Source organism: Marmota marmota, unplaced genomic scaffold (assembly GCF_001458135.2).
Source record: "Marmota marmota marmota unplaced genomic scaffold, marMar, whole genome shotgun sequence".
Taxonomy (NCBI): domain Eukaryota; kingdom Metazoa; phylum Chordata; class Mammalia; order Rodentia; family Sciuridae; genus Marmota; species Marmota marmota.
Genome location: NW_026000051.1, coordinates 14,764,666 through 14,791,714, shown reverse-complemented (window position 1 = coordinate 14,791,714; position 27,049 = coordinate 14,764,666).

Sequence of the window (27,049 nt, the reverse complement as noted above, 5' to 3'; positions counted from 1 at the left end):
TACTTACTGAAAAGCAGGCGTGAACACACCTGTCTTCATCACAGCATGCTGTCATATTTCTATTCTTCACATTGCACTTTATCACCCATCTTTCCTGTATTCCCTGAGGACACAGCAACCCCATACCAAGCATACAACAAATGCCTAATGCTGGCTGAATCACTAAAGGCATGAAGAATTCCTGATTTCACCCCTGACTGGCTATATTCACTGAATATTGTATTTAATCTGGTCCTATCTGTTTCCTGATCACTTTCTAAGCACCACGTAGTTCTGCAAGGCACTAGAGGTACGGATATGGCACTATGTCCCAGGAATGTCTCCATCTGTGGGGATGACAGAAAAATATGCAAGTCACTGAACCCCCTTGTCTCTATATGTGATATGAAGACTATCAAACTCCTTACAGCTATTCACGGGATGAAGGAAGTGTCTACCAAAACAATGCATGTGAAAAATGCTTTTAAGTTACACAATATAATTCATATGCAAGGTCATAGCTATGATTTTGGTTTTCATTTTGGTTATAAGAGTAGTTATTATTCCAGCTTTTCTGAAATGTAGATCATTGAAAAAGTTATAGAGGTCCAAGAGGGTTTGGGCTGACATCTGAATAACTATTTTGATGCTATTGCCTTTGATCCACAAGGCCCTCCATTTCTGTGGTTTCAATAATGGCCTCTTAATACTCAACTTGTACAACTTCAGGTGATCCAGTACTTGAAAACATGCAAGGCAGAGACTTTGTCCTCCTGCAATTTCTACAGTATGTACATTTCATGTAACAGAAAAGAAGGGGACACAAATTGTGCATGAGTACCTGCATATTTAAAAAGAATAAATTCAGGAGCATGTTATGTACTGAGAAGATCACCTTCTTGACAAAATGCATTGCCTGGATTTAAAGATGAGGGAACAGAGGATGGCAACAATTAGCCTATATTCTTCCAAGAGAGCACTAAATCAAACAACCAACAGGGGACCCATAGGAAAGAATGGGAAAATGGAAATGGACATTCCCTAGAGTGTATATCTTTATGAATTCAATTTTAGAACTATTATGGATTATAAGTTAATAAATAAATAAATAAATGACAGATAAACCCAAAGAATAAGAAAAAGAAAGAAATGCATTTCCACATGGGCCAATTTTAGAGGAGAAAAAAAAAAAACAAGGTGAACTTGGAGAACTCATGGTGCCCAAGAACAAGGGAATGTCCCACCAGTGATAGGTCATGTAAATATGGCACAGGAGGCAACCAGAAGAAACTTTCAGGGGCCAAGTCTGTGATAAAGTGAGTCACAAGATAACTACTAATAATGAGCAACATAATGTGACCTGTAAAATAAAGATAATATCCATTATTGTATGCTAATATAATTAATGTAGTAAACAACTAAATGGGAGAGAGGGAATGTTCTTTCCTTAGTAGGATAGGATCCCAGTTAATAAATGGAGGTAGACTGATTTTTTTTTAAAACTGGCAAATACCGCAATAATATACAGGCAAGCTTTATCAATAGAAACTAACATCAGCAGGAAAGGTATGAGGAGACAAAGATATTGGCCTAGAAGCTTCCAAAGTGTCATTGTCATAAGTGAAAAATAAGAATAGAATAATTAAAATAAAAGNAAAAAAAAAAAAAAAAAAAAAAAAGAAGAAGAAGAAGAAGAAAGAAAGAAAGGAAGGAAGGAAGAGAAACTACTTCATTCTGGTTACCAGGTCCCTGAAGTTAGAAACAAGTGGTCATGATATCTGTTGCCAGAATCCTGAGGGAGTACTTTGTTGTCTCCTAGAATTCAGTGGGAATTTATGTCTGACTTCCCCAGAATCCCAGCATCAACAAATTTATATCCAGAATTTGGGGGCGGTAAAAAAAGGCAAAACACCAACCTGCAGTGTGCCAGCCCCAGTGCTGGTCACTGTATTTACATCTCTCTGTTCCTCTTTATTTTGCCTCATGTCATTTTCCAGTCCTCCACTGTGTACCATAATTTTAATTCTGTTTTACAGAAAGTGTTCCAAAGCAGTCTATGTCTCTTTCTAAACACAGAGAGCAAACAGCTTAATTGGAAATGGCTGTTTTTCTTCTCCCGACGATGGTAAAAGTCATTTTCCATTTCTTCAGGCAGTTGAGAATCATTGCCCTCCAGGGAATTAGGAACATTTCCCTGGACTTTATTTTTCTACGTGCCATAAAATTAATTACCGTTTTGTTCAAGTTCAGGGTTGAGGAAGGGATGACAGAGGAGGAGAAATACATTAGGGCAAAGGAGTAAATAATACACAAACCTATATGGTGCTTTGAAAGGTTGCCAGAAACCAGGTGAATAGTTTATGATGATCCGATACACCCAGATCTCTCCCATGAAATGGACCCTGTGCCAAAATGAATCACAAGCTGTCTTCCGTCTTTTTCCCTTGTGTGCATGTGTGTCTCTGTGTGTACACACACTCACACATGAGACTCTGTATTTTGAGCCAACATCACAAATAAGAAACCGATCATATCATTGTCCATCCATTCAGAGTGCCTGAATAACAGACCCATTCACCTCTGCTCTTATTTTCAAGCTCAGTGCCTTTGCCTTGATCTTGACCCACATGTTCTTGTATGTAATGCTGTGCACCTGGTCTTCCTGTCCCAGAGCTGGCTGAACTACTGCTTCCTATAGAGTTTTCCCTTCTCTGACTTTACCATGGTCTTCTCAACAAAACAAGTCCACTCTGTACTCAGTGCCCACCTGCAAACCACAGCCCACATGTTTTACTCTATTCTACAACACTTTTGGGTATCTAGCCTCTGCCCTCCATTAGAATGGGCACGGCAGACGCTGAATCTTTTTTCTCCAATACTTATTCCCTACACACATCCTGACATTTATCATTGTCCTACCTTTGCCCACATAGATCCTCCACTCTATGAATATCCTTTGCCCTCAGCCTGCCAAAATTCTCTCTCACGTGTCCACTTAAGTGTGACCTCTCTGTTGAAACTCTCCTAAATTCTCTAGGTAAAAATTCATTATTTCCTTTTGCATGTCTATTTTCAGTTATTCTCTTAGAAAGCTGCTTCCGATTGCTTTAGTTGGCTGCTATCTTTACTCTTAGTCAGGAATCACCTTAAAGATAGGTAGGATATGTGTACTTTTTTTATTTAGTATGTATTCTTCTTTGGGATGAAGAGATATAGTTCAGAAAGACAGCACACAAATGGTGTAGGAAATGTTGGAATAAATAGGTTAGCATACGTAATTTAGGATTATAGAGAATCTGATTCTCTGGAACACAGTATACCACCATGATTCTAGAGAAAAGAAGTGCTGGTCTGTGTGTATTTACATAGAGTCTCGACAATATCTTTCTGTACCACTGACCCTAAAACCTGCTTAGCAGAGTTGGACAGGATCTATTCATTTTTCTTATGAGAAAACTGGGAGTCAGATTTCTGGCTTACTCAAGTCTGCCCAGAGGACTTAAAAATACACAGAAGTGGTAAAAGTGACAAGAGGATGCCGCAGAATGGGAAGAGTGTGGACCCATACACTGTCTCCAATCGAGATCTACCATGTAAGAGCTCAGTGGTCTTGGGTAAGTCATTTGAGTTTTCCAGTTTTCTTTGCTGTTCATAGAGTTATAGGCAGAATTTTGAGGGGCACTTGTATTTAAAACATGATTGTTGGAGAAGGCCCTTCCCGTTGTCGTGTGCTTTATTCACAGTGGAGGCCCCATCCATCTAGAAGAGCACCCTGCTCCGGGTCTCTGAAGGGTTGGATTCCATCCTCTATGTGGATCTTCTGGTGCTGACTTTGGACCTCCAGGGGCTGCTCCCTTCCTTGGATGATCAACACATCACCATTTTGAGCCAGTGTTTCATCCTGCAGGCTGTGAAGAACAAGCATTGCTGTGGTCATAAGAGACGGGTTAGTGCACAGGTTAAAAACACAAGCTATTGGGGGAGGGCAGACTGCCTGGGCTTGCACCCTGGCTCTACCACAAACTAGTGGTGCCTCAGTCTCTCTCTCTCTGCCCAATGTAAATAATAATTGAACTTATCTCAGAAAGCTGCTCAAGTACTCCTGAGGTCCTGTAGGGAAATCTCTGAGAACAGAGCCTCTTGTTAATAGTAGCTATTTTTATTCCCATGCCAACCAGTCAAGCCTACTGGGAGAATTGAAAGAGAACAGTTTGTAAACTCTAATGCATTAATGGAAAATAAACACTTAGTAGAACTAATATGGTTTTCTATTTAAAATTGGAAAAAAAAAATGTCCTCTTGTTCCAAATCCTTCTGGGGTCATAAGAATCCCAAAGAACGATTCATACCATTCACAGGACATGATTTTCTCCTCTCCATTTTCAAATTGAATTTTCTAGTAAACTTTCCCTCAAAAGCTGTGTTTGAATCAATTTGCAGTCTTAGACTTTTGAAAATTTTCTTTTAAATATTCTCCCTCCTAAAAGTAGAAAAACATTCAGGAGTAAACAAACATGAAATAACAAGTTAGAAAAATAATTTTAATCTCTCAAGTTTTCACACTAGAAATTGATGTATCATATATTCTCTGCAGTAGCTTCTCCCTATAATTTATGTGTTCAAATAATAACTTAATGGGGTTGGGGATATAGCTTATTTGGTAGAGTATTTGCCTCACATATGCAAGGTCCGGGGTTCAATCCTAGCACCACACAACATAAACATCAAAAAAGACAAAACAAATAATAACTTAAGTTAAAAACCCAGGTTGTTAGTAAGAGAAAGTTCTATTTTATGTTTGAAAGTGTATATATGCCAAAATGGATGGGTGACCCAAGTTATTCTTCCCATTTGCAAAGTATTAAATAACAGCGAACAAAAGTCTACTTTAAAAACAGCACATTGATATACACACGTGTTGAATATGATGGAAAGCAACTTGGGAAATGGTATGAGGCATTTTCCAAATTGGCTTATGGTTCTTGTACAACTACCTTATTTTTAGTAATAGTATCAGGGTAGAATTTACACATGGAATTGTGAAGGATACACACAGACTACTAAGTCCAGTAAGTAGAAAACACTGATTTAAATCTGACACCCACATTGATTGACAAACTTCTATTTGAGTACCATAGAAAAAGTTAAACTGATATGTGCCATTGAGATATTAAAAACATGCCGAGGAATAAAAATACTGATAAATTGTCTTCTGGATGTGAAATAATTTCCCCCTGACAGCCCTGAACGGGAGTCAGTTGGGATTCTGAAGGAAAGTGACTGTGGAATTCTAGACATAGCATCTGGTCAGACCTTAGAAACAGGACTTTTAATTTGGAAGACTATTGGAGAAGAGGTGGCAGGTAGGAGCTGGAAGCAAGGAGATGAGGGAGGAGGCGGCATTTCAGGTGTAAACAGCAGAGACATAGGGATTGTGGCTCAGGTTCGTGGGAAGTGGCTAGCACATGGTGTGCTTAAAGGCAGAGGAAGGGTGAAGAGCTGAGAGGAGCTGGGTGAGCCTCCTTGAAAGGCTTTGATCCATGCAGCTCCATCTATGCTCAAAGCCATTCAAAGCAGCTCTCCCCACCCCAAGGGCTTCACTTCTGAGAATGAAGGGCCTCTACATTTTTCACAGATGACTAGTTTCATGTTTTGCTGTATTTAAAAAATAGACTCGTGCAGTTAAATAAACTAGGAAAAATTGGCATAACTTAAACATATTTCATTTGTATGGGACTTTCCAGTGCCTTTAATAGGGTAATGACACTTTGTGACTATAGCAGGAGGAGGAGGAGGCTTCCATTGTTCCCATACATTAGACTCTCAGGCTTCTTTTCTCAAGAGTATATTCCCAGACTAATGTTCTGAAGAATAATTGGAAACTCACTGGGTTAAGACATTAGCTTAGATTTATTTGTTCAACAGCAAGAATTGAGTGCCTTTGATATGCCAGTCATTTGTGCTGGTAGAGACAGTAACACATAACCCCTGATTGTTTTCATGGAGCTCACATCTGGAAGACAGAGCCTGCAGGTATAAACATTTTAACAGCAGGTTTGGAGGTGTGTAGATCAGTATCCAGAGTATACCTTGGAGGTAGGGGCATTATCTTACTGACTTTTCTATCCCTAGTGCCTGATATGGCATCCAAAATGGAGCCTGTTGAGTGATGGATGTTCAATGTTGGTAAAATATAGGAGCGAGAAGGAGAAAGGAAACAAGAGAGGTAAGAAAGAAGAGCTTTGGAGTAGAGAAGAAAAGAGATGGGCAAAGACCAGGTGGGAGCATGATTAAAATGCAGGTTAACCAGCACTGAAAAATCCTGATAGTTTATACAGGAACTGGGACCATTCTGTCTGGGAAAATCGAGGCCGGCAATTAAAGTGAACTATCTCAAATTATGAGACAGCTTCAATTTGGCCCTATTATAGACATAGACATATTACAAACAATACAGTAATATGGCTTAAAAATGACCACAAGAAAGTATCTAGAAGGTGTTTTAATACAAATATCCTTCCATAACCTCTCTGTCTTACCATGTATACTCACTTTTTTATGTTGCTGGATTTTGTTTATTTTATAAATTTTTAGCAGATAGTAGCTCTTCTTAACGTCATACAGCCTCTCTAGTTAAACCTCTTGAAATCTCAGGGATTAATTTAATTTAATACTCAGTTGTAGGAATAGTTACCTCTTAGGTTCCAGCTATACTCATATTTCCCCTCTTGTCAGTATATCCAGAATAGCTACAAGGGCTGAAGGATTATTATGGATTTTTTGAGGTCTGGAAAAGATGCTTCAAAGAGTTTTGACCAATATTGGCAGATGCCCCTTACCCTCAGTTGTTCATTCATTTACTGATGAAGGTTTGAATATCTTTGGTGTGCCAAAATTTTTACTAGGAACACTGAGGTGGGTGAAAATGAAAAGCAAAGTTTCTCTATACATTATTTTAATAATCTGTTTAATGTGTTCCTGCTGATAATACATAACATGAATATGATAATTATTTCAAAAATTGAATATGATGAGTACTCAAGAAGATGTATCATTTTTTACTGCAGATTCCCTGAAATGTGTGTGATAGGTATAGATTCGTGAAATTCCAAATCATGAAGACACATATCTAAGTGTTTAAAATCTGCATGACGGTAAATTCTAACTAAATAGTCCTGAGACCCATAAAAATTATGGATTTTCCCCATGGTCATGTATCTGGTTAGTCTCTACATAAGATCTCTTATTAAATCACTTTGGGTTCAGAGCAATCACCCAAGGACATTCCCACCATTGCAAAGGTTGACTCCAGCTTCATTCATTCAGCATGCGAGGGGAGTCCCTACTAAACAGGTTAAGGAAAAGGACATGGAGGTTGCTTCTGAGTTTCCTCATTGAGGAATTCTGGTTGAAAGCCTTCTGCCAATTACTATTGTAAATATCTCATCTAAGTACTCAGCATAGGAAATTCATGTTCCAATTTTCTAATTGAGTAACCACCATGACCAATCTCTGGGCAGAACCATCAGGAAATAACAGCTATTTAGTTTTGGGTTTCTTTGTTGAGCTCCATATCCACACAATAGGAGGATTATACAAGGAAGTGAGAGATAAACTGACAACATTTAACACAAATACATTCTTTTCAGAATGGAGCAAATTACCTAAGGTGGGAGACATGGCAAGTGTTTCACAAAAACCAGTAAAGAAGATTTAGGGTGTGGATTTGACATTCTCTGACATTTTTTTGTCCTCATCATTGGCCAAAATTGTCTTTCAACAGCATTTATTTGATACCCACAATGTACAGGGATTTGCATTTGGCACGGGATATGGAAAAAGTAGAAGAGAGTCAGTGGTCTCTACAGATACAACTCGAAAGGGCACCATTCACAGAGACTGCCTCATCCGTTGCACCCTCTAAAGTTCTGCAGTGCACACTCTCTATAATGGAGCCAAGTGAGACTGAGAAAATTTCCCCCCTTTCATGTATGTGAATTCACAGCGGGGATTTAATAAGGCTAAAACACATGGTCATGAACAACAACAACAACAAAAAATGTTGATAGAGCTAGTATTGAATTCTGGAGCTGAGGATTAAGAGAGCTGGGTGAAGAGTTGATATTTGCCAGGCTCCAATTCAAATCCAGTCTGCAAAACAATATGAGGAATCTGTGATGCAGGCTGACGGAAGGCAGAGCTGATCTGAGGAGAAATTGGGAGGAGAAATTGGATTTGAGATTTGTTAATAGAAAGTTGGTAGCCATGAATATGAAATGGGTAACTTTTCTCATGAAATAGAGCATAGAGTTAGATCAGAAGGAACAGAGGAATGGGGATGGACCCTAGCAAACTCCAGTTGAGAAAAAGGATTGGGTAAGAAACCTGTGAAAGGCTCTAGATGCATATGCATGATCCTCAACAAATACTATTCAGTGTCACTGGGGACCTGTGGTGGCATATCTCAGACCACAAGGACTCTGTGGATATGATATTTGGTTTGCCATATAAGGGCAAAAATCTGTCATTTTTTTCACAGATTCCAACCTTCTGTTGCTCAAGATATGCCTCAAGTTCATTCAGTTCAGTCAATGATACATCCCAGCGGTGAAGAATACCTAAACCCTACAAAGTCTCAAGAATCATTTTTTTAAATGTTAGTTATTTACATAGCAAAGGAGTTTAAATTACCTACTATTTCATATTCAAGGGGCGATTACACTCAATGAACATCCTATGAAATTCAACAGATGGGCAGAAATTAGCAGACTTTACTTCCACTGAGTGGGAATTTAATCCAGCCCCAGCACTGTGATAGTGTGAGGGACGAGTACAAATATAAAATGTGATAAATACTGTGAACAGTGGGACCATATAGACAAAATGACAGGAGATCACCACTTAGAGGAGAGAGTGATAGAAAGCCATCCTGAGGGTACTACATTTTAGCTGAGATCTACGAGATGAAATCGTGCAGCATCATAAAGAGGAAGGACAATTTCAAGCAAAGTGAATGGCATCTACAAATTCTTGGGGGTTGGGAAAAGCTAGAAAAGTTTAAGCAGTTGGTGAAATAAGAGGAAGAGCAGAGAGAATCGACATAGGAGAAGTCGGGGCCACATTATTATCTTGTAGACCATCTAGGACTGGGAATCAGTCTAGGGTGGCTGGGAGAGGCATCCAGAAGCTGTTGAACTAAGTTAGAAGCAATCAGAGAGAGAGAGAGAGATGGAGGAATTCAATGGCATGTATGCAGATAGAATCCACAGGACTTGTTTGTGGATTGGTAAGTGCAATCAAAGACATAGGAATGAGAGATGACTCCCAGAATTTGTGTTTCAGAAACAGGGTAAGTAATGGAGACGTTTGCAGAGAGGGGAAGACAATGACCTCGTGCCAAATTTCAGGAACAAATTATACTTTACATTTTAAATGTGCTAAACGAGATATGATGAATTATGTAGTCAAAGATAAGAAGGGCAAAAAACTGAATGTGAAAGTAAAGATTCTTAGTATATTTAGCAAACCAACAGGACTCTCAGCAAGGTGAATAGAAATGTGATCTGGTCCCACCTGGTTGGTCAATGGCTCCGCTTTGGCTTCTGGATAAAAACCTTGATCCTGAGCTTAGTGTCCAACCTCTGTGGTGAGTGCCCTATAAGAACCCTTACTGATCTCACTCTCCAACACTATACAGTCTCCTATTTTATATAGTATCCATTTGTGAAAATGCCCTTTCTTTCTCCCTCTCAGACAAATGTCGTCTAAAAAAGATGTTATGAGAAAGAAGAGAGTAGAAAAGGAAGGAAGTTATGCTTAAACCTGATCTGTGAATTATTGACTTATGGCCCAAGGCTGTGGTATTAGAGATCATTTTTAAAATGTAGAACTAAATACTTGCTAAGCTCCTATTTATTTTTCATTCTTTCACTTGACAAACTCACTGTACTAACTTACTAGGGACGGTGAAGAATTGGCTACCAGATTAGTTAAGTTGCTGGATGTATATGGATTGAGCTCTCAGAATGCTAAATAAATACTTAGAACTTCTGGGGGAGGCAGGGATGGGATTTTGATAATAACAGAAAAATACCAACTATGTCACTGAGATGACCTCCAAAATCCATTGGTTGAGTTTCCTACAGTAAGCAGGGTGGGCATTCAACCTTGTATGGGGGGTTTTGGGGAATTCGGGGACAATAAGAAGGTGGTATAATCTTCTGTCTCAGAGAACGTCTAGTATCAGGAGGAGACATATGTCATACAATAAATACAAGGTGAGAAATAAAGGATAGTTAATTTCTTTCAGAGTCAAAATGGTGGAAATACAACCTATAGCTGAAAATAATAAGAAAGAATTTCAGGAACAAGAGCTATTTGAAATGGCCTTAAAGTATGTATTATGGTTTGAATATGGGATGTCGCCCCAAAGCTCCTGTGTTAATGCAGAAATGTTTGGAAGTAAAATGATTAGATTATGAGAGTTGTGATATAATCAGTTCATCCCGGTTTGACTGAACTGACTGGGTGGTAACCATAGGTGGAGGTGGGTTACTGGGGATATGCTCTGGAAGGGTTCTTCCTGCAAATCTTCCTGCCTCTTCCTCTTGCTATCACTCTTGCTCTCCACTTCTTGATCCAACCGTGGGCTAAGCAGATTTCCTCTGCTGGGCCATTCCTCCTTCATATGTTGTTTCACCTTGGACCCAGTGGAGTTGACTGTTGATGGACTGAGATCTCTGCAACCATCAACTGAACCTAAGATAAATTTTTCCTCCTCTAAGTTGTACTTGTTGGGTGTTTTGGGCACAGTGATAGAAGAACTGACTGAAACGATATGAATATGATTTAGACAACATGGAAAGAGAAGGCTATTTCAGAAGGAAAGTAGATTGGATCAGAGGATGGAGGATTAAGGTGTGCTTGCCAAAGTAGAGTAGTTCAGTATACAAAGAAAATAAAATCCAAAGTAGGAGGTACAGACAGAAAAAAAAATGCATTAAGTACAGAAGTAGGAAAACTTATAGATTTCTTCTTCAGTGTCCAGTCTTCCGCCTTCACATTTTTGAGTCTTTGATGAGGTTGTCCCCACACCCAGTACTGCAGAGGGAGGTCCCAATCAAATGGAACCTCTGCTTGCATTCCGTCCTCGTGTGGTAAATATTTGGCACACAGATGTCAACTGGCAAGTGTAAAGAAGATACTTTTCTATTGGCTTTGAACAAGGAAACCTCTTCATCTTTAATGAGTCCTGAAGGTAATACTCTGTTTCTCCTACTAGATGTGAATAAGGAAACCTGAGGCTCTGGGGCCAAGGGAAAGGAAATGAAAAAGTAAAACTGGCATTGAATAGGGAAGGCCAAAAATAAAAAGAGAAAAACTGAGTCCCAATGACATTTTCGTTAGAGCCAATGGATTAAGCCTCACATTACATTAGTACTATTTCTGGACTCCTAAGTGACATGAGCCAACAAATCCCCTGTATTGCTTAAGCCAGTTTGACGTAGATGTTCTATTGCTTACTATTTGAAACAACTTGACTCAGAATCCTTGAAAGGCACATTGAGATTTTGGTTGGTAACAAAGGATCTAGTGATCTTTGTGGCCCCATGTGTGCATTAATCTGGAAAGTCAGCCAGATTATGGCAGCAGGCCCCGTTGAGTGACATTGGCAGGGTCGCTCAACAGAGGCCATGCATGGAAGCCAGGCTTTTCAGTGGAGATCAGTTATTTCATTCTTGCTTTGTCTCTGTCTCCCACAAGAGGAAAGGAGGCAATTCTGTTTAAGTTACATCCCCTGGGCTGGAGACTGACACCATGTTTTTCTCTCCCACCAACACCATGAATGTATTCATTTCCCTTTTGGTATTTAATATAAACCAGATAAGCCACAAACTTATAATAACTTTGGTCAATTTCAATTCTAAGGCAAGTTGAATTGGGGTGAGGGGGCATGCTTCAAGTACAAGACACTGATTTCCATGAAGGTGACACTTGGAGAATTGCTTTCTCAAACTTCCCTTCCAGTGTTTAGATTATGGCACATGGTCCAGGAGTGTATTATGAGTGATCCTCTTGAACCTTGTCAGAAAGTCCTCATAAATCATATTCCAGAACATGGATTGAACTTCCACATACATATATGTGAAACTCAAGACTTTAGACAAGTGGAATGAATTCCAGACTGTCAGTTCCTAGCAGTAACTTTCCTTTTCAATTTTGGGGGTGGAAATTTGGAGAGAGAACGCTGTAATGGAAATAGCATGTTCTTTGACAAACCAGAGGGGTCTGTCTGATTCCTGGAATATTTTATAAGGAATGATCCTATATTTTGGAAAAGTCTGGGTTATGGACCTAGGTGTGGGGGGGATTTCATTATGCCCCAATTGGCTAACCCTTAGTTATTTTATCTATGGAATAAGTTCAATCATTCCATTTTATGGTAGTGTATGAAAGAGACAATATTTTTTAAATAAAATGATAATATTCATAATTTACTGAGTTCTTGCTACCTGTCAGTTGCTGTGTTATGGACTAGGAGTTATCATTTATGGAGCCCTTCACATGTACCGGAAACTAAGGAGTGATGTGTGGCAATATTTAACACACTTAAATCTTATACCATTTAAATAATGTAGGTGCTAATATTATTATGAATTTTTCATTAAAAATTAAGCACAGAGATGTGAGAAATTTTCTCAAGTCCACTTAAGTGAACTATGCCTGCGGAGAGAGTAAAAGGGAAGCAGCCTGCTCCTCACTTGTCCCATAACTTTTAATTTTCTAGATATTAATCCTTTGTCAGAAAGAGTATCTAGCAAAATTTCTCTCCCATTCTGTGGATTCTCTCTTCACATTCCTAATTGTTACCTTTGCTGTGAAGAAGCTTTTTAATTTGATGCCATCCCATTCATTAACTTTTGGCATTATTTGCTGAGTTTAGGTGTCTGTTGAAAAAAATCATTGCCTGTGCATAAAGGTTGGAATGCTGACTCTATGTATTCTTCTAAGAGTTGCATATTCACAGTGTGTTTTTAAAGTATACATGACAATGATATAGTTTTGATATAGTAAACATACATGGAATATGACTTATTCCAATTAGAATAGTACCATTCTTGCAGTTGTACATGATGTGGAGTTTCACTGGTCATGTATATAAACAGAGAAAACTTACATAAGATTCATTCTACTATCTTTTCTGTTCCCATCCTCCCTCCCTTACCTTCATTCCCCTTTGTCTAATCCAGTGAACTATGATTCTTCCCCCCACACACTTATAGTGTGTTAGCATCTGTATATCAGAAAGAACATTCGGCCTTTGGTTTGTTGGGATTGGTTTCTTTTAGTTAGCATGATACTCTCCAGCTCCATCCATTTATTAGCAAATGTCATGATTTCATCCCTATTTATGGCTGAGTAATATTCAATTCTGTATATATACCCCATCTGTTTTTCCACTCATCTGTTAAAAAGCACTAGGTCGGTTCCATAGCTTAGTTGTTGTGAACTGAACTGCTATAAACATCGATGTGGCCATGTCACTATAGCAAGCTGATGTTAAGTCCTTTGCATTATATACCAAGGAATGGGATAACTGGGTCAAATGGAGATTCCAAGTTTTCTGAGGAATCTCCATATTGCTTTCCAGAGTGGTTGCACCAATTTGCAGTCCCACCAGCAATGCTAGTTAACTTTGTTTTCCACATCCTTGCCAACATTTATTGTTACTTTTATTCTTGATAATTGCCATTCTGACTGGAGTTAGATGGAATATCAGTGTAGTTTTAATTTGCATTTCTCTAATTGCTAGAGATGTTGAATTTTTTCATATGTTTTTTAACCATTCACATTTATTTTTCTGTGTATTTCCTTTACCCCTTTGTTAACTGAGGTTGCAAAGATTCTTCTATAAGTCAGAATATGTAGAATACTAGAATTTGTAGATTTTTCTCAATCCTGTCACCTTGAGAAATTTTCACAGCCCCATTCCCATATGAGTTATTTAACAGAGTAGGTGTCAGGCAATAAGTTATCATGATTTGACTACATTAGCTCAATAAAAATTTGTTACTGTCAGGAAACCACCAATGAGGAAGAAAAATGGTTATGTTAGAATGAGAACATGCTATAGCTGGATACAGAATCATCATTAACAGGAAGGCTGTTAGGAAGTCGCTCTGCAGTTCATGTTCCCATTGGCTCACACGTACATCATGCTTTGCACCTTGCAAAGAATATTTTCTCAAGTGTGTCATTTCCTTAAATTCACACAAGCACCCAATAAGGTGGGCATTCTTTTTAAATAGTCCAAAAAGATCAGAGACATACCAGAATTTGTCAAGGGTCTGCAGTTAGCAAGTATTAGGTATGTGGCTCCAATTCTGGCTCCAGAATCCAAGCACAGTTCATCATACAGACTAACATGCATTTCACAATAAAAGATGGGTTAAAATCCCATGGGTCTTCATTCTGTCCACTCTGGTCATTTCATCAATAGGACCTCCACTGAATGGTTTGGTTTTTCTTCACTTTTGTCTGTATTTACAGTTTTCTTGGCCACATTCAGAAGAATTGAATCCAGTTGAAATTTGGTGAGGCCAAGACTGGTGGATGTATGAGTGACCACAGATTCTCCAGGATGTGGTCAAATTTGGGTTCCTTGATTGTTTGCTACCACCCCCATCCTGTCCACCATCCCTCTGGACCTTCTACTGCCAGGGAAAAATCGCTTTGTTCTTGGTTTTGGCTATTATACTAGAGATTGGGCAAACAGTCTCCATGGGCCATCTTCTCTGTGCTATTTTTATAAGAAGGTTTTAAACAAACAAAGTTCTTTCACTTTCTTCAGAGTCTCCACTTTAAAATCTTGCTTCCTTCCCTGGGTGTGGGCTTCATCAGCAGGCTCATTTTCCTCTGACTCATCAATAATAAATTTGAGGTATCAATAGATCATATAGATATCATGTAGATATAGAGGAGACACAATACTGAGGTGTCTTTTGCTGTTGCTCTTGCCCTTCTTTTGGGAGGCCTTGTGCCTGAACTTAGATTACTTGAGACTCTGCATTCTAACTTGGGGCTACAGTGCTTGTTAGCCCCTTTGACTTCTCAGATTAGAGTAGGGGAAACTGCTGCTCACTTTCTATCCATTCTATATGGATGTATAGGATGGAGAGAGGAAGTCTTCCTCTACTTTTCAAGCTTATGTATACTTGAGTATATATCTATCTCCCTGCCTGAACAATAAGTACCTATTCCGAGAGAAACAAGATTGGACCCAGATCTCTTAGAGACAAGGACAGTACTTCTTTTTTTCCACCTCAGATTAACACTGAAGCTGAGATTTGGAATATAATGAGCCAAGACTGCCACTTGGATCCCAATAGTATCCAGCTAAAATTCTCTTTAGCCTAGGCAGATTCTAAAGCAATAGTTAGGATTTCTAATTTGAATCCCAGGGACAGTCAGCCAGACTAATTTAAACAGCCCCATTCCCAGGAACCTTGAGTCATACTTTTCAGGTGAGCATATTACCACTCACCTCTAAGATTACATTGACCCCAATTTTCTTGTGCCACTAAGTGTCACCATGCCACAATATTCTGACAAAAAAGATGTGAACTGAAGTAGTGTGTAGGAGGTACACCTCCATAAAAGAAAATTGATGAGCCCTTCCTTTTCTCTTTTTTATTTTCTGATGCTTTTAGCAAGGTTTTAATGGATGCCATTCTAGCTACCATTGTCATCCATGAAGATAAGGGACATACCCCAGAGATGGTGGAGGAAAGAGGTGAGAAGATATTATGCCACTTATATAAATATAACCACCAGACCAAATTCATAAACCGCCCCCACCCTGATCTAAACCAAGAATTGATCTCCTTATTTAAAGGTGGTGTTGTTTATTTCTTGTATACACAACAGAAACTAATTCAAATTAACATAACTGGATACATCTTCAAAAAGATACGCAGAGAGAGTAAGATATTGACTAAGTAAAGGAAATTGCATGCATGGAAGCAATCTTATGCGGCTATTGAAAGTTATGTGTTGTTAAGACAAAAATATTCTAGAAATGTACATTCTTCCAGCATTCCTTGATGTCTTTGCATCCAAACAGCTTATAGGCAATCCTCTTTAGTCTTTCCAGTCCTGTGTCTGTAAAGGGCAAGGTCTGTAATCAAATCCCTGGGATCTCTATTTGCTAGATGTTGGACATTGGAGGAGTCCACTTATCTCTCAAAGCCTTATTTTTACATCAGTGGAATACATTTGAGGTATCAATAGATCACTGTGTGCAAAGAGATTTTATTTTGCCTGAAACAAGGAAGGCACCCATGTAGTTAGACTTCCCGTGGGTTGAGAGAGTTCCCTACAGTTCCAGGAGCTTCATTTCTAGCTAGGCTTAAAGGAGCTGGCGATATCCTGCTGATAAAAATCTGTCCTCCATGTTCCCTCTCTTCTCTCCTCCCTCTTTGAACATATAGAGAAATAAGTCTCAATGATTTCACAAAGATTCCATTTGCATTAAATGGAGTGCCCATTACCCAGGGGGAATCGAGAACCTATCAGTGGAAATCTTTAAGTGGAGAGGTTCCTGTCGAGGGAGCTGTTGTGTTAGAGACCTTGTCAGTAAGAGCTTTTGTCTTAGAGGTTTGTAAATATTTATATTTCCAAACTACTATGAGAGGAACAACAGCCATTCCACATGAATGGATCACGTTAAATGTACCCAAAGTCTGTAATTCAGGCTGTCAAACGTGAGGAAATACCAGACGTAAGGCTGCCATTCCAACCCGCTCAGAATAAATAAGGACTTTGGGTACAGCTCTTTAGCAGAATGGCTCACAGACATATGGAAGACGTTATTTGAGAGGATGACTGAAGAGAAGAAAAACACATTAAATGAATTCAAGAAATACCTCGTCTTTCCTCCAGAGAGGGAAGGAGCTGGGGCTTGAGGGAGAAGATTGTTGGCTTAGAAACAGGGAAATGGATTAACATTAAACTAAGACTGAGGGGTGGCACGTGGAGGCTTTTCCTGTTCCTGAGACATTTTTCTGTTTTTCATTTATTGCTTTGGGGGTCTGGAGATATAACATCAATACAGAAGCCAAACCATGTGTCTGAACAGGCTGCGTGAAGGGTAGGGGACTTGTTTATTACAGAGGTTCTGCATGAAGAGTGTGGCAGTTTCCTAACCCATAGAACACAGGTGGAAGGTGGGCTCATTGAACTAAAAAAAAAAATTCAGGGAGAGATTGACCAGTGGGTCATATAAATATGATTCAATTCTCCGGTGTGTACTGGACACCTAGGTTATACAGGGCATAGGCAATGAAGCTCAGAAGGAACCTGATTTGGTGGAAAGAGTGTTAGCTTCTAGTCTTTGCTCCAAAGCTCACAAGCTTTACAGACAGGACCAAATCACTTCCTCTTTCTAAAACCAGCTCAAAAGCTTAGGTTTTGTTTTTAAATGAATACGTACCAAGTTGGATGATTTTGTTAAAATGTGGGACAAAATGGACTTGCTAATGCTCTTTGTTCCCCCTTCCGGTCTGGACTGAGTAGATGTCAGGATGTGATGTTACATTCACTTCCATGTGGTCCCTCTCTCTAAGGTACCTCCACCTGTGATAGGTATACCACTCCACTCTTTCTAACTCAGGTGTGGCCAAATAACATGTTCTTCCAAGTGTGCTATAAGCACAATGGCATGTGTCTAAGCAGAAGCTTTTCAAGACAATGAGAGATTCACCATATCTGCTTTCTCTTCATCTCTGTCCTAATGATAAGCTGTGGTACAGATAAATGGTAACCCATCTGTCTGCATCCTGCAGTGAAAATGAAGCTGTTGCTGTTGACCTTTCATGAGAATGTAGCATAAAAGAGAATTTTAAACTAATAAGTCACTGAGATTTGGTAGAAAGAGAGGAATCTTTTTTTATTGCAGCAAAACCCCACCCATACTGACTAGTATTAACAGAACAGGAAAAAATCTCTAATCTGCAAAGTACACATTCTTGCCTGAGATTGGGCTAAGTCACACAGTGTGCTATAGAACACTGGTACCTGACTGAAAATGTCAAAAGAATGAATACTTAGTGTTCATAATGTTTCAATAGATTAACTGAAACCAGTCAAGAACTGTAAGCCAAACTATAACAACTAGCAATTTCTTTTTACTTACTCCTCCATGGGAAGGAGGAAGCAAAATTAGACTCCAAGGTAAGAAGGCCCAATAGATTCTCCTGAATTGGAAATATGAAGACACATTGATCAGGTAGTTGGCCTGCTCAGATATCTTTCCAAAATACCTCCTGATGCACTTTAGAAGATTGTCTGGAGTAAATATGACTGAAGTCGAATAAGGTTGACTAAGTAAGAGAAAGCAAAATAATAAGAACAAATGAGTAAAACAATCGCAATAGAGATAAAGAGGAGAATAAACATAGGAGAAACCGTTTGTAGGCAGAATTGTCTAAGAGTCTGCATATGCAAAGGAAGAATAGTCGAAGAAGAGCAAGAGAAGATGATGATTACATCATTCACACAGAGGAGCACTTCACAAGGACGATCTGTCTAAAATGTCGGGCACTACATTCAGTCTTGGGATTTTTTTTCTTATGATCCTGTACAGAATATCAGTGATCACATGGTTCTGTCTTTAAGGATCATATTTAGACATAGACCACTGGGTGAGACACATCATTCATCTGGCCACTTGGGACCCTTCTAGTAAACTTCTGGACGATTTACTGGAAGACCACATTGTTTATGGTTCATGGGAGGTATTCACAGGCAAATTTAAGAAGTAAGCATTTGGCCACAGTTGTGCATCCTGAGATAGAAGACTGCTGGAGAAAGTGCCAGGTCAGTGGTCAGCGGAATTCAACAGACCTGAGTTCAAATTCCAGCTCTACCACTTTCTTGCTGTTTGGTTTTGGATGAGTTCCTTAAAACCATGGAGTTTCAGTTTTCTCACCTACAAAATTGGTTATAATAATATGTATTTAAAAGGATTGTTGTGATGATCCCAGGACTTAATCAATATAATATGACCCAAACAGAGTAGATATTGCATAAATACTATTTCCCTTTCCTTTTCCTTTCCCACACACCACTTAAATGATGTGGAATGAGACTGTTTCTGAAAGACACCCATGAATGATATGTTTGTTACTGGACAACTCACCCCTTCATTTGGGGTGCCCACAAACAATCTTTTGTGGTAAATCAAAGGGATCTTACCATCAAAGAAAAGAAAGGGACCGAGCATTTCTGTTTTACTACCCATTTAAAATAGCTTGAGCCAGAATGACATTTTGCTCAGAGGACAGATGGCTTAGAGGGATATATGTGCAGAGAAGGAGGAGGAAATGGTCACTGTTTCCAAAAGACATATTGTCTGCTGGGGGTGAGACGAAATGAGGAATGATGTGCTTTGTGGCTCAGACAAGAGAACTCTGACCAGTAGATCAAAGTCAGCTTCAGGCATTTCTCAGTCCAATTCACTGCAAGTGATAGCCCCAGTTCATGGTGGTAGTGCTCTGTTTCTGGACATATGCAAACTGACATTGGGAGAACACTGGTTAATTAAGCAAGGAATGGGTAGGTCCACCCTTGGTAGATGCTTGGACTAGATGCAACTCTTTTCAGCAAACCTGTGAGGAGGGTCTAAGACAATAAGGTCCCAGGTCTCATAGGGAGAGGAACAGATTCAAAGAAGAGAATGTCTCTTCCATTAAGAAAAATCGACAAATCTTTTCATTCTAGGATGGAACTTTTTGACAGCCCTTCCTATGCATTAGTCATTTCAGTCACTGGCAAGATATTATACATAGATAACTTTGTTTACTATTTCCTCTGATTCCCTTAACAAAGAATTATCCATTTGCTTTCAAAAGAAAGTGCTCATACAAACTTGACTTTAGCAAAAGTGTATTGTCAGGGTTAACCATGAAATAAAGAAAAGGAAAGCAAGTTGATGAATTATGTTAATATATATAAGTAAACTGAAAAGTGAAAAATGTTATATGAGAAGGGAATCAGTGAAATTTATACAGTAAACTTACACAATAACTAGCTGCTTGATTTCTGTGGTTCATTTCCCTTCTATGATCCTCAGTATCATCATCTGTATTTGAGGATTGACTTATAAATTCCAAGTTCACTACCTGCACCAAAATTCTATAATTATGTTAATTATATAGCAAATACCTATTAAATATATATCACGTGTCAGATACCATCTTGGTAACTGACAGTAGAGATATTAAAAAACAACGACCCTGCCATGAAAGAATTTTCTTGTGAATAGAGAAATAAGTATATGATTGTGTGGGAAGATATAAAGACTTGTATTTTCTGGGTACTATGGGAATAAAATGAGTGAGCACATGGTTTTGTGTTGAAAGTTGGAGGGAGGCTTTAAATTTTCACATATCAGAATAATGTAGACAGTCAAGGTGATTCTCTTGATAATATAAATTCTTACATCCCCCTTGGCTAGAACCATGCACAAACATGTGTCACAAGCCAGAAAAATGAAAGCCAGAAGACAATTGTTGGAAATAAATACTGTGTATCTCCTATAGACCACACAGTGTGTAAAGCACATATATTGGTTGACTCACTTGTTCTTTTTACAATATTTTGGAGGCTGGTATCATTTCTATTAAACTTTACATATTAGGAAACATTGCTAAAATTCTAATTTAAATTACAGCTCAGATCCAATGGTAATGGAAAACCATTACCATTCTCAAACATGATTATGAGAAAGATTATGAAGCCACATTTAATAACAGCAGATGGAATGATATGCTTAGTTAGCAATTTTTAGAGTTAATATTATTCAATTTTTTTTTATACTCCTAATACTGTTTACAAGGACTGAAATTCACTGGGGAACAAAGGCAGTTGTGGGTTCCTTCCATTATGTTGCTGGCATTCTAGAAGAAAATATAAGGAACAATAAACATAATGAAAAATAAATTATACAGCTTGTTAGACATTGAAAAGAGCTGTGGAAACAAACCCAAGCAATGTAGACAAAGGTAAGTGAGCTCGGCAAGAAGGCAGCAGTGTTGGAAATTTCAATATGGTAGACACTGTGGGCTTTGAGAAGAAAGTGGAGCTTAGGTAAACACTTGAAGAAGGTTTAAGGGTGGCATCAATGATGTTATGGAAAATGGAAATGACAAGTGAGTGTCAACTCTTACTGGACCCATTTCAAATATAAGAGAGATTTTATTTTCAAGCTATGACTATTTGAAAAAGAAAAACAGATTTTCCTTCTCTAAGCTCTAATTCTCTCATCTATAAAATGGGCACCAAATACAACACTATTTGTTGTGTTGATTTATGGGATGATGACTGGTTAGGGAAAACGTTTGCAGCCTGACATGGAGTTGGAGTTCTGTTAGTGGTTCTTTGCACACTCTTGAAACTTTTATGGCATTAAAGGTAAAAGTAATAGTGAATGTTTTGCTTTGAAATCACCCATTTCATTGTGCAAATGATTCTAAAAGCTACCAGCCAATATCACCTGGTTAATTGCATGTCTCAGACATGTGTTCTAAGCCCTTGCTCAAGTATTGACAGAGCTTTGAATCACTTATTCTTCAGACTTTCAGGATTTTTTTTCTTTAATCTTCTCTGTGGCCTCAAATACTGGAGGGATTTGAACTAGACTTTACCATCTCTCCCTGTGCATGTCTACTTTGTGGGTTTAAGGAGTATATATACTGTCATTGAAATACAACGGTTTTTTACAAATTTTTTGTGGGTGAAAAAGGGAAAGATACAAATTGATGTGCAATGGAATTGTTTTGTATGAGAGAACTTTAAAGTAGGAAGAGGAGATGAACTTGATTTGTAGGCTGGTGTTATTTCCCAGGCTCCAATATAAATTCAAGTCCTTGAAAGATTTTTTCAGATACCTCTTTGAAAGCAGGAACTCTGCCTAAAAGTGATTAAAGGAAATCTCACTGCAGGGCATGGATAGGAGTGTGTATGAGCTTTTGCTTTTGTCCAATTTTTGCTTATAGAAATGTCTGCATATTTATTTGGATCCTTTGTATATTGCGCAAGGGATTTTAATATCCCAACACATTTAAGTCTACAACAAGTCTAGGATATGGCAAGTTTATCTTTTTTATATAAGGAAACTGAAGCTTTTAAATAGTCTTTCTCTATAAAGAAACTGAGGCATATTCTGGCGAAGGTTTTGCTCACATTCACAAAATGTCTAAAATTCAGGGTAAATCTAACTCTGAATCTTCCTCACATCTACAGTTTTCCATAGCTTTACACTATTCCATTTTTTTTTTCTTTATGTGGTACTGGGGATTGTGCTCAGGGCTTTGGTAATGCTCGACAAATACTCTACTAGTGAAATAAATTCTCAGCTTCATATTCCATATTTTTAATCACATAGATTCTAGAAGAAAAATGTAAAATATAGATTGGCACTTTATATCAGACCATTTAGTCAACTTTATTTTCAGATAATTTTTGTAATGTTGCAGGATATGTTTTAAGAAAAAAAATAAGAAAAAGCTTTCAAATAGAAAACTAACCTAATGCAAGAACTAAGTTCTAAGGCATTATCTTTCATCTTAGCATAGCACCTAAAGATGACATATGAGTAACTCTGCATTTTCTACATTTTTATTTACTGTTGACTCTGGATTGTAGGAAGCTGAGACAAAAAAAAAAAATCTGAATAGCTTCCTGGTGCTTTAACCCCCAGTCCAACATTTTTGAGCATACATTTTGTTACTTGAGTTTTGTAGACAACTTGCTTTCAAAGACATTAGGCAAGTTGTTTTTCCCTCCCTCAGACTAAAACAAGGTAATTTCTGCCTCCCCAGTGGTCAACCCTGACCTTCATTTTTCATGCTTTCTCTAAGGTCCAATGGGTGTTTTCTCCCTCCCCTGCTTTTAATTTGTTCTTTTTAGTTATACATGACAGGAGAATGTATTTTGGCAAATTATACATACATAAAGTATAACTTATTCTAATTTGGATCCTGTTCTTGTGGTTGTACACAATGCAGAGTTACCCTGGACATTATTCAAATATAAAGCTAGGAAAATTATCTTTAATTAATTCTACTGTCCTTCCTATTACCCTTCCCCCTTCTTTCCCTTCATTCCCATTTTTATAACCCAATGGACTTTTATTCTTCCCCTCCATACCCTCCCTTGTTGTGGGTTAGCATCCACATGTCAGAGAGAACTTTTAGCCTTTGGTTTTGGGGGACTGGCTTATTTCACTTAGTATAGTGTTCTACAATTCTATCCACTTACCAGCAAATTCCATTATTTTATTCTTTCTTAAGGTTGAGCAATATTCTATTGTGTTTATATACCACATTTTCTTTATCCATTTATCTATTGAAAGACACCTAGGTTGTTTCCATAGCTTGGCTCTTGTGAGTTGTCTGCTCCCCTTTGGGAGAAAGTTCTTTAGATTGGCCATTTGGAAGTAGCACCCCTGATTAGGCTCTTTCAAATTTTAAATACTAAAATTAAAGAACTAAGAACCCTTGGATTTCACCTTGCTCTACTTTTAATGATCATATGAGGGATTTGAGGACCACAGAAGGACAAGCATTGGCTTCCCAAAGTCACAAGTCAATTCAATACAAAGCAAGGGCCAGATCTAGGTCTCCATTTCAATCTAGGGACCTGCACTGACTTCAGTGTGATTAAATCTGAGGTCAAAACTCACAGAGAAATGCTGTCTTCTTGCTTTTTCTGTTAGTCCAGAGCAGACAAGTCTTTACTCCAAATTGAAAAATGGTCATTCTTCTTAAAGAATAATTAAAATAAAAAATGTGATCACACTGCATCTGCAGATATTGGCATTTCAGAACACTGAGTGCATAATAAAATAGTGCTCAAGGAAATTTGCTATTGTCCAAGTTCAGTGATTGTTTTGACTTCCTCAAACGCTCTCTTACCAATATTAATACTCTATTGAAAAATATTCAAGTTCTTTCTTTGGTCTGCATTCTGACATCTAAAGGAAAACACATTGCTTTAATGCCATAGGATAGTTCCATTAATATAACGGCCCAAATCAGGAAATGGAGAAACATTTTTTAGACTTATGATTACCTGGAATCATGTTTCCCTCCAGACACTGAGTTTCCTGGGGCAACAAGCAACAACATCATATCATAAAGAGGAATGAAGTCATCTCATGTCTTATCAGATTTACTTAAGGAGAGAAGGAAATCCAAAGGAGAATGAGGAGAATGGAGCAGAGAATCTTACCATGGAGAAGGTTTCATGGGATTTGTCTGACTGATTTCCCACCTCCCACAGTCCCATGACATGGTCCTTGTGGCCTACTATTTAAAAACAAGGGAACTGAGGCCCTGAAACACTCATGAGAGAGTTCCAGGCCATTATCAGGCAGGTAGGAGAGTAGGACTCAGAACTCCAGGACTCAATGAATTCAAACTCTGGGCTTTTCTTTGATTGGTTAAAGTGACTCTAACAAAGAAATGTGGAATATTTATTTTGAAAGATTGAAACCGTTAAGATATGGTGGAGGAAGTTACTATTTTGCATTCAAAACTCAAGACAAAACCAGTAAAAAAGACCCAAGACAATTTTAGAGAGGAAGGAACAGATCTCTCAAGCCCCCATATCCCTAGAATATTGAGCAAGAAATATAGATGGTCATGATGAATTCAGAGATGCCATCCTAATGGTAAGAGATGTCTGTTATCAGATTGATCTGCCTTGGAAATAGTATGCTTTTTGTACGTGTGGTCAAGGAGTTAAGCAAAGACTTTAACAGGGATATAGGAAAGATTGAAATCTTATGATACTTAGGACTAGGAAAACTCTAGAAAGACAGCAAATTCTATAATTCTATGATTTACCGTTTGATCTCTAGCACTTAGGTTAGCATAGAAGGTACATTCAATTCCTGTAATTTTAGGTTTCCTAGTTTTGTCCAAATGCATATTTTTGCAAGAAAAAAAAAAAAGTCCTCGGCAGTGCTATATTATGGCTTTTGGCTGAAATTGCATGCCTAAAATGTGCAACTGAAATATGGCTTCATGGAGGAGCTCCAAGTTTTTCAGAATTATGTACTGTTTGAGAGGGGTCAACCGCAGAACTGCACATCTCTGCAGTGTCTTCAAACATTCTGAATTGCTGAGGTCTGCGAAATCAATTTGGAAACCTCCAGAATGGGAGGTCTTTGGATTCCTGTCCTCAAACTGCTATCCAGCAGAATAGGAACCAGAAACATTGTGCACCCCCTTGAAGCCACCAGGTTAGAAACTTGCTTGTATTAGAAGAAGGCAGGCCCAGGAGAATTATCAAGTAGGTAAGACTTGTCTTTGATGCCATGGAACCTCCATAAAACTACAAAATATTGGAGGTGAAAAGTCTCAACAATAATGTTTTTTTTTTTTCAACCAGGGACACTAATCTGAAGCTGAGAAAAGGAAAGGAAATTGCTAAGGAAACACAGTGATTCATTCCAAGATTAGTGCTAAATTCTAAGTTCCTTGTCTCATTGGGTGCTTGAGGAATTACAGAATTTCAGGGTGAGACAGAAGTTCAGACATTATTACCTCACTGGACTTTCCCTAATTGTTAGGAATAAATTTGCCTGCAAAAGCATTTCATGGTCAACTGAGATTGTGAATCAGTGACTACTATATTAGGTCCTCAGACATCCACCATGCCCATATTCAAAGCTGTGAGAATTGCCACCACAAAGAAACTTATTTGATCTTATTTATCTCCTGGCTCTCTTAAGGTCAGATTCATTTTCTTTCTGGTCACCTACTGACATGCTGGGGGACACCTGTTCTTTGCAGAACACAGTTTAGAAGCACTGGGTTTGACCATTCTGACTGGGTACTTGGTTTCTCTACCAATGGAGTCACCATCTAAGGGTCTAGCTTGAGGGTTTACAATAGTGGAATACTCACTCATCCCTAAGTCTCCTTGTCAAACTCTAAGTTCTTTGAGCACACAATTGTGGCACGTTCATTGTTCAGTCTTTCAGGCAAGAAAACAAAGCTTCAGCAATGACGTGATCATTGCTCCACAGGCGTGCTTCAGTTCTACTAGCCTTGCTGTGAACCTGGTCCTACTTGGTGCTAATCTCTCTGTATAGAGGATGGCTCTGCAAGGGACTGAAAAGGCTGATTATTTCTCTCCTTGCTTCATAAGCCTGAGTTTCATTTCAATAGATATACCCCAGTTCTTTTGTGGCCACTTCACTACCCTGGGTCTCCTCAGCCTTCTGGCAACTGAGTCTAGTTATAAGCATTGGGTATTACGTAATTCAACAGATCTAGGTCCCATTTTCAGGTACTCCACTTGGGTGATGCATGAAATTTTGGAAAAATGCATGGCCTTTGCAAATCTCACTTTTCATATTTAACTCTAAAAGAAGTATTTGTCCCCTATATTTTAAAGCCCATTCTTACCCAAAAAAACGGTGGTGAGAAAAAAAAATGAGACAATACATATGGACTGTAATGTGCTGTTCAATATAATTCCGTAGGGCTCACATACCCCTGTGGTTTTCTTTCCCACAATCTTCCTAATTTGTAGAAATCTATTGTAAAACAGCATCATTGGGGCCTATTTTGGAAATATTTGGTTAAACACAGAGTGCAAAGGGAGAGGTAATTATGTTCCTCTTCCTGGCCGATTCCGGGGACGTAAGCTCCAGTTCTTCTTCATGTGTCGTGAAGTTGCATTTTGACTTCTCTTTCTGTCTGTACTGCTTCATTCACTTCTTCACAGGTGTACCTTAGAGCACTCCTCAACAAACCACCTGAATGCATATCTACAGTTGAAGTCTGCTTTGATGGACACCCTGGCTAGGATACCTAGACTTATCTTGGATTCTCATGGAAAGAGAAGCCCTGCAATTATGAAGAAGGAATGATGAGAGAGTCCATTTCAGGCAGGGATAGCAATGTGCCCTTACTTCATACTCTTTATGGAAAATATGTGATACCTGCATTTAATTCACCTGCTCTTTTTTTTGGGGGGGGGGTACCAGGAATTGAAC